General features: G+C 39.4%; 2 long non-coding RNA genes across 2 annotated transcripts in view; one reads left to right on the top strand and one right to left on the bottom strand.

The window, feature by feature from the left end:
* The window catches only part of LOC148641932 (uncharacterized), a 50,553-nt gene extending 40,752 nt beyond the window's left edge, over positions 1–9,801 (top strand). The window contains exon 3 of the long non-coding RNA XR_015929659.1: positions 9,425–9,801. This is a non-coding gene — a long non-coding RNA (uncharacterized LOC148641932). The remainder of the gene's footprint in view (positions 1–9,424) is intronic.
* LOC148641935 (uncharacterized) lies at positions 1,794–8,314 on the bottom strand. The gene is made up of 2 exons (XR_015929661.1): positions 8,253–8,314; positions 1,794–5,674 (listed from the first exon to the last, which is right to left on the bottom strand). It is a non-coding gene; the product is annotated as an uncharacterized LOC148641935 (long non-coding RNA).
* Positions 9,802–12,029: the final 2,228 nt, after the last annotated feature.

Raw genomic sequence — 12,029 nt, forward strand, 5'->3', positions numbered from 1 at the left:
TTATTAGATCACAACTAAAATAGCCAAGATACTACAGTACCCAAAAGATATGAAATGTGTTTTTTACATTCAGTAATTTAAAGGTAGCTGTGAAGAAATCACTCAAAAAAATAGTGATGAAGAGCTCAAAAATACACTTTTCATTTACAGGATCTTTCACCAGTTTATTCTTGCCTTGTTTCAGTGATTGACTTACAAGTATGTTACATACATCTGCAATAGGATAAAGTTCAGTTCTTCTCAGAATTGTTCATGTTAAATAATTAGTGATGTAACTGTTTCTTTTGTGGATTTTGTTGCTAGAGCTTGATCCTCTAGGTGAGAGACTAACATTTTTTTTCCATACCGGCTTAGTGTCGAATATCCGCGGAGGAGATATAGCGCCGCTTTTCTTTTTAAAATATTTAAGTGGCGGGCGTGAGGGAGGGGGAGGGGGAATGATGCGCCTGAGCTATGGAGCTCTAGGCGTGGTTCTGCGAACAACATCAAGGCACAATCAAGGCACAAAATAAAAGGCTCTCAATTACAGTAGGCGGTCCTGATGAGAGAAAATGCATTTTCACAGGGCTGTCAGGGATGAAAATTAGAGACCTGTAATTGCTGGCGTCTTGGGCCCTCTAGTGGTGACCAGCGGTATCGCATTAAGAAAATACATTTTTCTCCAATCACACTCGATATCTTGGAATATAAATTAAAACCCTTTTTACCCCATAGTTCTGGTCAGCTGTTCACTATCAATGAATAGAAATGACAGTTATCATCATTATTTTTCGTTTACCACTATTGTTTCTCTGTCGTTCCTCTTCTCCAGATTGTATGTCTTTGTGTTAATCCAGAAATGCCCCATTTCGTTTCCTAGTCTTAACACATGATGAAGTCCAGCAATGGCAACTGGTTGACAGTGGCTGAGAGGAGTGATTAATGTAAAGCTGGGATCTCGTCTGGGGCTATTTTTTAGTGATAATGACAGGCAAAGTGCCTGGTGTAAAAGCAGTGATGAAGATGACATCACCTCAGCCGGGTCACACTGGATGAGCTCTATTAAACAGTGTCATCATGTGACAGAGACTGAGAGTCTCAAGGTGGTGGCACAAGCTGAGCAGACTTTAGCTCATCCTCAGTGTTTACACAAGTGTGTTAGAATTGCCTCTGTGAGAGATCAGAGAGAGTCACTGTCTTCACTCTCTTGTAAGGGAATCTCACAATGAATTAAATAGCAAGTATCACTGACAAATGTATATTTCCAGAAGAGAAAATTGACTGTCCTCATTTTCTCAGTGCCTCAGAAGGCCTTTGGGCTTGTCTCATGATTTCTTTGAGTGATGGTAACTTATTGATACTGATCTCATCCAGATATTTCTTGGAGCTTATTTCATATCTTCAGTAGAAGATACAAGTATTCATCCCATCTGCCAATAACCCTAATGAGGGTGGGACTAAATAGGAGGTCCTGAAACAGGCTCCTGATGTCAGGCACCACAATGCCAGTGTGTACGTTTAAATATGGACCTGCTTTTAATTTTCAAGTTGACATTAAATTTAAATTTGAAATTTAAAGTCTAGAATGCTTAATTATGAACACTTTCATTATGTCCACTCAAGGCTGTTCTACAAGTAAATGCATTTTCTGGTGTCTGTGACCTCAGCCTTTCATCTTGATGTGAAGGGTAATGATTCACAAGTAGTGTTTTAAAACAAGGAAATATTTTGGTTAATGTCCACCTGTTGAATGTGCAATCATTGAATAATGTTCAAAACAAAATGACATCAGTGACAATAATCAAGGAGACTGATTGCAATAAAGAAAATACATTGTTTATTAGGTACATCTACCATACAAACAACAGGAAGAAATAAATCATAAAGTACAATATAATCAATAATTTTAAATTTAATAAAAGTGATTGTTTTAAAATTTCATTTTGAAAGAAACCATCACATTTAGACTTCAAATAAAGATCTAAATGGGTTATTTATATAAATGTTTTCAATCATTTTATCAAAATCTTTAAAGATATCATTGAAAAGACAATTGTGATTGAGAAACAGGTAAAGGTGCTTGTGAATGTAGAATATTTACCAAGAAACCACCAAATGCTATATGATCACATAATCAATCACTTAAAATGATAACAATAGACTGAATACCAAAATGAATAAGTCACATGATCAGGAAATGTCATCAGTAAAAGTCAAATGCCCTGATCAACCTTGACAGTACTCTGGGTCTCTTCTTTCACCCCTTGCGTTATGTCTTTTTATTAATTACTGAGAAATCTAAATGCCCACACTTCATCTTTTGTTTTTTGGTACATCTGATCTGTGAGGGACTGGCATCCTGTCCAGGGTCTATCACAGATGAACATCACCTTGAAAAGTACAGTATGTCAGTATGTCGCCCCTGATTAATGAACATTTTCTTATAACCCAGAAGATGTGTTTATTTATTTTAGGAGACTGAAACCGAAATAGATGTTTAGTTCCATATATTATGCAAATATCTGAAGATCACTGGTGTTTTCTATAGGAGATACAGTTAGTAAAACAGTAGTAAAATGACTTTGCTGAGTTTGGTAAAGAACTTCAAGCGTACTACACAGCGCGAATGGGCAAACAGAGTATCCCCAATCTTGTACTGCACACCCTGAAGTCACCTGTTTCTGAAAAACTGGAAGCACTAAATACTAATTGATCAAATGTCAAAGTAATTTCTTTAATTAAGGAAACTGTGGTCCTTGGTGCCTGAAGGGTTTTCAGATTTTTGTTTCATGTGATCTCTAAATTGGCCATCATCTTGGTGATGGTGAGTATTGTCTCACAGCTCCTGGGACATTGGGTCAATTCTGGCCTACAGTGCCTTCCGTGTGGAGTTTGCATGTTCACCCTTTGGCCATTGTTGTTTTTACAGGTCCTCCAGTTTTTTCCCACAGTCCAAAGAAACACAGTATTAATTGATATTTCAGTATTTCATCCTGCGTGTGTGTGTGTGTCCTGCGATGGACTGGCATCCCGTCCAGGGTGAATCCAGCCCTGTGTTATTGACTGCTGGTTTATGCTCTAACTCTGCAGCCCTTTATTGGACTATGTGGTCAGGTGGATGATCTCTAAATCACTTAAATTAACAAATAACCTGCTTAACTCATATTAGTCTTTAGAAATGACTGAGTTCCAGGTTACCTACTGTTTAAACCCTGCTAGATCACGAATCTCCAGGACCAGATTAGAATACCTCTTGCTTTATTGCCTCAGTTGTTGCAGACTTAAAAAGAAAAACAGCAAAACAGCAAATCAATCTGATCATGAGGCTGTTGGTGGTCCAGCAGGTCAGCTCGAGGGAAACCAGAGATATTCCTGATTCACAGGGTCTCAAGAGACACAGAGGCTCCAGGTTTCACCTCGTTCTTGTCTCAGGCTCCTGACTGACCTCATTACTCATCAGTCCCATCACATGTAAAAGTACTGTGTAAATGTGTGTGCAGTTAGTGATCTGGAAATCAGAACTTAGAACTATTTTGGCTTACAGGTAAAGTAAAGGGATGAAAAAGATGCACTATTGCCTAGGCTATAATTCAGGGTAACCAAAATATTGCCCTAGAGGGTGACATTTTTTCATGGAGTAAATTTGGCCCCTAGTTGTTTTGGTGTTTGTTTATTTCTGCAACCCCTGTTCTATCTTAATTTGCAAATATTACATTTTAGAAATGTAATTGAATGTTTGTAATTTAATATTTAAATATACATAATGAAAATTGCTCATTTAAATGTGCTTACCTAAATGACTATTTTTCTTTATTCTGTTATTGTTATCAAAAAAATTCCAGTGTTATTACATCTTTCTATATTAAGTGGTTCGTGGTGTCTGCTTCATAACACAGTGAACATGCTTCAGGGACGTGTATTCTAGTTACACTTCGGTCCAGTATTACGTGCAGATCGTAACATGTGAATTTTGTGTTCTTCTGCTGGTTCTATTGGAAATGAAAGTATATTATTCCCCTGTCTTATTGTTCTAGTGGTAACTCTGTCTTTCATTGGTTTGTAAGATATATCTTCCCCATTCCTATCTATCCAGTCTATACCAAAGAAATTTAAAATTTTAGTTATAATATGTATCTTTAAACTACCCAGGGCTTTCTGAGGATTGTTTTTGTACTTTAGAGGGATCCAAACCTGAAAGGGGGCATTTGCTATATTACACTGGCTTGTCCACCCATTGAAGGCAATTACTTCTTTAATGAAGAAGACGTTCGCACCTACATGTTTTAAAAAACTGTTGACGTATTTCTGGCCCCGATCAGTTCCGACATTGCAAGCATAGAACTTAACTTCCACTCTTTTGCCAACAGCACTAATACTGTTGTCTGAAAATAATTTCTGTACAATCCCGGCAAGGTCTTCTGGATTCTTTCCCCCAACTATCCATTCATTTTCATTTCCACTAAATCCACCATGATTATTGATCTGTAAGTACAGCTCCTCAGCCTGAGAAATTGTATCACGAATAGCTTGTAATTTTGTTGGATCCACCACCTCCTCAAACCATATATATTTTGGGTCGAAAGTAAATTCCATGAATTTCCACACATCGTTTTCATGTATTGCTACTATATTGTTATTCGTGTTGAATAAATTCCTTTGTTTAAATTTGAACAATAACTCATCTTCAAACAATATATCATTCTCATTCACGATGAGGTGTAAATTAACATTCGGTTCCTTCCCATACGTGTCACTGCCCATAATGTTAACTAAATCATTGGTGAAAGTCTGCTTCAGTGGGGTTAATTGAGCTTGTATTTTGACTTTGACACGCTTGTGAGGATGTTCTGATTCAGTAAAAACTTCTTTAAGTATCTTTGCCAGTTCTCCTGGATTATTTCCACCTACTTTAAAAACTCCATTATTGTCTGGGCCTGATGGGGAGTTGAGGAAAATGGTCGCCATCGCAGCTTCTCTAATTTTCTGCTGAAACTCATTCTCTACACTTGTTGGAATCACCCAAGCCCTCCCATCAAAAAATTCTAAAGACCCGGCGTTATAGACAACTGCAACATTACTGGACCCTTTATTCTTTTGAATTTCAGCTTGCAAGGAAGACTTTTCACTCTGGTCTAAACCAACGTATAGTTTGACCTTCGTTACTCCAATGGCAATTTTTCGGTTTTGACACTCTCGTTCCTTTTCAAACTTTTCAATGTTAGCGAACCCATTGATACTCTTGGTGCAGTGTACAGGAAATACAGCTGTGATCAGCTGATTAGGAGTCTGCTGGAAAAGAGAACAGATATCTTTGGCTAACTTTGCTGAAGTACTGCAAGATTTAGATTCCTTTTCTGTTAAGTAGAGCACTTTCCTTCCAGGATTAGTAATGCTGTTGTTGAAACTCTGTATCTTATCCACATCATTCACTGGGGATAATTTGTTGCCTCTGAGCTCAAGGTATTTCCAGGATTTCTTTTCGTAAAACATTATAACAGAATTGCTTTGAAATTCATCAAAAATCGGTGAGTATGTTTTGCAAAATTCTGCTTTATCCTTGAGCAGAAGAAATACCCTAAGAGGAGGATCTCCCAGGCAGCCCTGCTGCAAGAGCAGCAGCAGCACCCAGGTGAGCAAGTGAACTCCTGGCCGTGGTGCTGTCATGACCAGAGGTGTCCCAGCACTTCCAGGAATTCTGTCATGAAAATAGAAGGGCTGTTACTGTCTGACAGGACCTACTTCTTCAGGGAATCTTTCCCCCCTCATTTCCATCCCATCGTTCAGTGACAATCTAATGTCATTTGTCCTATTTCAGAAGCCATCACACTCCCACTGCAGTAACCTTTTCCTCAGTAGCGACTGCAGATGCTTGACTACTCTCCAGTGTCGTCCTCTCAGCTCACAGCATGGTCATGGTCAGTTAAAGTAAGGTTGACTTTTCCAGCCCTGTTGGACACTTTGTAGCATTCTGTTGGAAAGTTTGTAAATTTAAAAAGACCACAGACTCCTTCTTTCCAACATAATACAGACACTGATCATTCGGATGAGTGTTGCCAATCTGAAGGGTTATCCTTACACTAGGAACCCTGTACAAGTGGGGAGGGTGTGTGTGTTGTCTGCTAAATCAGATTATGACAATATTGCATATTATTGTTACTGTTACATTTTACTATATACTTTCTGAGTAGACAGCGCATAAATGTCATTCAGAACCAACAATAAGCCCATTGTAGAAAATTAAATTCTAACTGGATATACAGTCTAATTAACACTAATAACGATATTATTTATTAATACTGTAAATGTGACGAAGCAGAAGAGTCTGAAATGGTGAAAGTTGATCAGAGTTACCCAGCAAATTCTGCACAGCAAAGACAGAGAAATCAGCAGCACCTACAGAGAGCTTCTATCCCTAAGTGAGTAAGAACAGGCAGAGATTGTCTTCACACAGTGTTGAAGACCAGTTATGTCCCCATCAACAGTGTGGCTGAGTCAGTACTTTCAGCTGGCTGGCCAGTTTGAAGGCAGGAAAGATATTTTAAGTTTAGAATTGAGTTGTTTCCTTCATAAGGGGTTTAAATTAAAGAGATGCATATATTGCTCTTCAGCATTTACATGTTCCCTCTTGGTCAGCTTTTAAGATCACATGGCCTCAGCTTTCATTTTTACGCTGACGATACTCAAATATACATCCATACCAAACCTGACACTGATGTGGCTGTCTCTATTCTATCTAATTGCATCTCTGACATAAAAACTTGGATGACTCAAAACTTCCTTCATCTCAACTGCGACAAGACTGAAGTCATGCTTATTGGTACCCCCCATCAACTTCGTAAAGCCAGTCCTGTAACCCTTTCTGTAGATGGCTCTGTACTTGAGCTTCAATCAAAATTGAAAAACCTTGGGCTTATATTCGATTCTGGCTTAACATTAGACCCACATGTGCAGCATACTGTCAAAACATCTTTTTTTCACCTTAGAAATATCGCAAGACTACGCCCTATGCTATCATTAACTGTGGCTGAAAAGCTAATCAACACATTTGTAATCTCTTGAATTGACTACTGTAATGCTTTACTCGCAGGGGTATCAAACTCTACTCTGAACAAACTGCAGTATGTCCAAAATTCAGCAGCCAGTATCCTGACCAGGTCTAGTGCAAGTGTTCACATTACTCCTGTCCTGGAGTCCTTGCACTGGCTTCCGGTCAAATTCCGTGTAGACTTTAAAATCTTCAAATCTCACCTACAGTATAAGGCTCTGCATGGCTTGGCACCTCAGTACCTGTCTGAACTATTATCGCCCTACTCCCAACCTCGCAACCTCCACTCTTCACATTCTGCCCTCCTTACTGTCCCCCAAGCCCGTCTACATTGTATGGGTGACAGGGCCTTCTCCTGCTATGCCCCCAAGCTCTGGAACTCTCTCCCCAAGGATATCAGAGAGTCACCTTCTCTAAACTCCTTCAAATCCAGACTCAAAACCCTCTTCTTCAGAAGAGCCTTTACTGAACTGGTTCCATTCTTCACCCCTCTGCTCCTCTTAGTACCACCATCTACAGTCTCCTCTATATATTGTAATTGTGTTTTATCTTGTGTATTCTTCTTATTTATTGTTATACTCTTCTTATTTATTGTTATTGTCATCCTGTAAAGCGTTTTGAGAAGCCACCTTTAAAGGTGCTATATAAAATAAAGTTTATTATTATTTTGTTTAATACAGCCCTGCAGGGTGAGTTTTTGTGTAATTTTGCAACTGATTAAAATTGTAATAGAATCCAAAGATAAAATTGTGTGTTAAGGGTAATGAAGCACAGGAAGGGAAGGTCAGTAGACTGATTTTATCAAGAAAAAGTGTTAAAGGCAGCATGGTTGTACAGTGGTTAGCATGGCTGTCTTGTGGCGCTGGGGCCCTGGGTTCAATTCTGGACCTGGGGTGCTGTCTCTGTGGGTAATCCAATCTACCACATTTTACAGACGTGCTTCAGCCTGAAGCTGCTTGACTGAAGGAGAGACTTTGGCCACAGGACTGAGGAGTGTCTCCCCTCAGCCCAGGGGCTGTATCACTGGGAGACACTGGGGGGGCTGCTGAGCAGAGATTACAGGGCAGAAAAGTCTGGCTCATGTTCACCAAAAAGTGCTCATGTGTGATCGGTGGAGAAGGGAGGCGTATCATCTCCCCAAACTAGTTTATTAACTCCATTTGTGCATCAGAAAAAGAGAGATTCAATTAAAACTGTTTATGTTGTGAGGAAATAAAATATGAATTACCTGTCTGCACAGAGCTGTGTTGGTTACAAGAGGTCAGTCTTCAGGAACAAGATGCTCCTGCAAATAAATGAATGAATGAAACATCACATGAGTCTGAGTCCTTCAGTATGGAGCTTGTTACAGTTAAAAACAATCTTAGTGAAAAGTAAACTGAAATTGCAAAGAATAAAAGAAGGTTTGATCTATTACACTTTTTTACAGAATCAGATCAATTACATAGAAACAGTATTTCAAAAAGTTATTCAAAAGGAACAACTCTCCTATACAAAATGCTAAAGAATATTTTATGCTGCTCCAGAGCTTAAAAATACACATTTTTGTGGAAACATTAAGACAAATGCAAGTCAGATACGTTGAAAGTGTGAAATGATGTTTAACTTACCTTCAGTCAGTAAGAGTTGGATAGTAACTCTGCATGTTGCTCTGTTTTTTATACATCAGCCCTTATCAAGATTGAGTTCATTTACATATATTCAGAATTTTCAGCACCTCTTTTGCCTGTCAGTGTCCTGGTCACATAGTCAGATATTGATCAGAGAAACACTTGGTCTTTTTAAACATTTCACATGCTGTCTGGAGTCATGATTATAACCTGAGTTTCTTCAGTTTGTTCTAGGTGTTCCATGAAATATTGCGATTTTTTCTTTTGTTACATTGTTTTTGTAAACTTTTAGTGCTTGTACACACCCGGGGGTCACACCCAAAGAAGGCTCCACAGCCGAAACATTGTGTTTCTTTTCTTCTCTCTTCGGCATGGAATGAACCTTTACTTGTTCCAATAAAGTTTAATACAAATAGCATCATCGTTTCTCTGTACAAGTTTGTTTCTGAAAAGTTCGACCTTCACAAAGCTCAATTGTACCAGATGGTTTTAATTTTCGTCCTTTGAGTTCTTAGTCTATAGGAATCTGTTTTCTTTTGCTTAACAAATAATAAATGTACGTCATCAATCAAACACTGAACAAGAGCTGTAATAATGTAGAATAGGATATTCTATTAGATTAAAATATAAATAAATATGTTTATTGGTATTAAAAAAATAGTATTGTGCCTGTTGTATTAATCTCACTGAAAGTATATGAAAGCTCTTGTCCCCCTTAATTACTAATTCAATGAGCCAATGTTCATTGAATATTCTATTGATCCTCTTTCTAACACCTCATCCAATTCAGGGTCGCACTGGTGCCAGAGTCTATCCCAGCAAGTAACAGGTGCAAGGCGGGGTACAGCCTGTTCATCACAGGGCAGACAGACACACCAGGGGCAATTTTCCCAGAAGCCAATTAACCCACCAGTCTGCCTCCGGACTTTGGAAGGAAACTGGAGCACCCAGAGGAATCCCAAGTGAACGTGGGAAAAACATCAAAACGGTAATCAGAATTGGGGAACACCCCAGGAATTGAACCCGGAGTCCCACCACTCTGAGGCACCAGTGCTGCCATGTGGCCTATGAATATTCTGATCATTCCAAAAGGTTAAGATTAGCAGATGATTTTGATTAAGCTAATATTGCGTTATAATGTGGTTTTCAAATAAAGTCGTGCTCTGCTGTTAATATTGATCAGTCGGCTTTGGTCTACTTTATCAAAAGCAGCTTAAACAGAGATATAACATATAGAACAAGCCTTTCATTCAAAGGATGAAAGACAAAGATGTTCAGTAATTGTGTGTGGCACAATGAGAGTCAGTGGGTTAAAGGCCTTTACCATGAACGTTCTTTAGATACTTAGCAGTACTCATAAGGTTTTTTCATGGACACTAACCATGTGTGATACAGACTCAATATTGAAACGCTGACTCTTCCGATGGGAGCCAAATGTGGCCGGGTATTCAGTCTATAACAAATCATAAAGATACCCTCACTCCTGGATGAGCTGAATGCCTTTTACGCAGTGTGATGATGACACGGCCATGTCTGTCATGGAGTCCAGACAAGTCTTAGACAAGTGAACATGCGACCGGCCTGGACTGCATTGCTGGATGGGTTTCTCCATGGTTTTTGTGGATATTTTCAGTCTTCCACTTTTACAGTTATCCCTTCCTGCGTGCTGTATTATACCAGTGCTGAAGAAAAACACCGCAACCTGGTTTAATGACTGGTTACAGACCAGTAGTGCTCACATCTACCATAATGGAATGCTTCGAAAGGTTGGTCAGGAGGCAAATTAGATGGTACCTGAGTATTCGGCCAGTGATGGTAGTATTGCCAGCATACTTATAGATGGGGTTGGAGCTGTGTCTGGCCACACAAACATGAGTAAACAAGGAAAACGGCAGGGGGTTAAATATGTTAATGTCTTGGGGCATACATGCAAACAAGCATTTCATTGCACTTATGCATATGACAAACAAACTGAACTGAACTCTTTGTTCTTCTTCTTAGTAGAATTTTCACAGCCTCTCTTAAATTTAAAGTGCTACTTCACCTTTTTTGTTTCTTTAGCTGGGCTCTACATTAGTTATTGAAATCCTTGATTGACTGGTAAACTCCTGAATTAGGTCCTTTTATTTGTGTTCAGGAGTTGTTTTCACTCTAAACAATAAGTGTTTTCATGTTCTAGTGTTTTCATGTGGAAATTGAATATTGTGACTTTTCAGAAGCTGCAGAGAATCTGAAAAAAAGGCCTGACTGACCAAGGAAACCACAGGATTGGGGAGCCTAAATTGTCGAGCTAATTGTTAATTAGATTTACTGAGGATTTAATTAGCCTATAAGAGACGTTGCATAACAAAGAAGAGGGGGCCGTTATACCCGTTAGGCCCATTTGGGTGATATTAGTTGAACTGCATTACTCTTTTACCTTTATCACGGTTTATCACCACACAGTTCCCAGGAGACATGTGGGACTGTGCGAGATGTCCAACTATGCCTGTGACTGGGTGAGGGGCTCCAAAATCAGGGTAAGAGTAGACAGTGTATCGTTACACCTGGCCATCTGCATACAGCCAGTTCGTTCATTAGCCCAAGACATCACAGGGACACTTACACCCCTCCTCATAACGAGTCCTGAGCCCTGGCTAGAGGGGCTTCATAGAGCATAGAGCATAGAGCATAGAGCATAGAGCATAGAGCATAGAGCATAGAGCATAGAGCATAGAGCATAGAGCATAGAGCATAGAGCATAGAGCATAGAGCATAGAGCATAGAGCATAGAGCATAGAGCATAGAGCATAGAGCATAGAGCATAGAGCATAGAGCATAGAGCATAGAGCATAGAGCATAGAGCATAGAGCATAGAGCATAGAGCATAGAGCATAGAGCATAGAGCATAGAGCATAGAGCATAGAGCATAGAGCATAGAGCATAGAGCATAGAGCATAGAGCATAGAGCATAGAGCATAGAGCATAGAGCATAGAGCATAGAGCATAGAGCATAGAGCATAGAGCATAGAGCATAGAGCATAGAGCATAGAGCATAGAGCATAGAGCATAGAGCATAGAGCATAGAGCATAGAGCATAGAGCATAGAGCATAGAGCATAGAGCATAGAGCATAGAGCATAGAGCATAGAGCATAGAGCATAGAGCATAGAGCATAGAGCATAGAGCATAGAGCATAGAGCATAGAGCATAGAGCATAGAGCATAGAGCATAGAGCATAGAGCATAGAGCATAGAGCATAGAGCATAGAGCATAGAGCATAGAGCATAGAGCATAGAGCATAGAGCATAGAGCATAGAGCATAGAGCATAGAGCATAGAGCATAGAGCATAGAGCATAGAGCGGCACTGGCAGAACTAAAGACCTCAAAGTTTCATCCATTTCTTCGCTTGGATG

Source organism: Lepisosteus platostomus, chromosome 23 (genome assembly GCF_059453375.1).
Source record: "Lepisosteus platostomus isolate fLepPlt1 chromosome 23, fLepPlt1.hap1, whole genome shotgun sequence".
Lineage (NCBI taxonomy): Eukaryota > Metazoa > Chordata > Actinopteri > Semionotiformes > Lepisosteidae > Lepisosteus > Lepisosteus platostomus.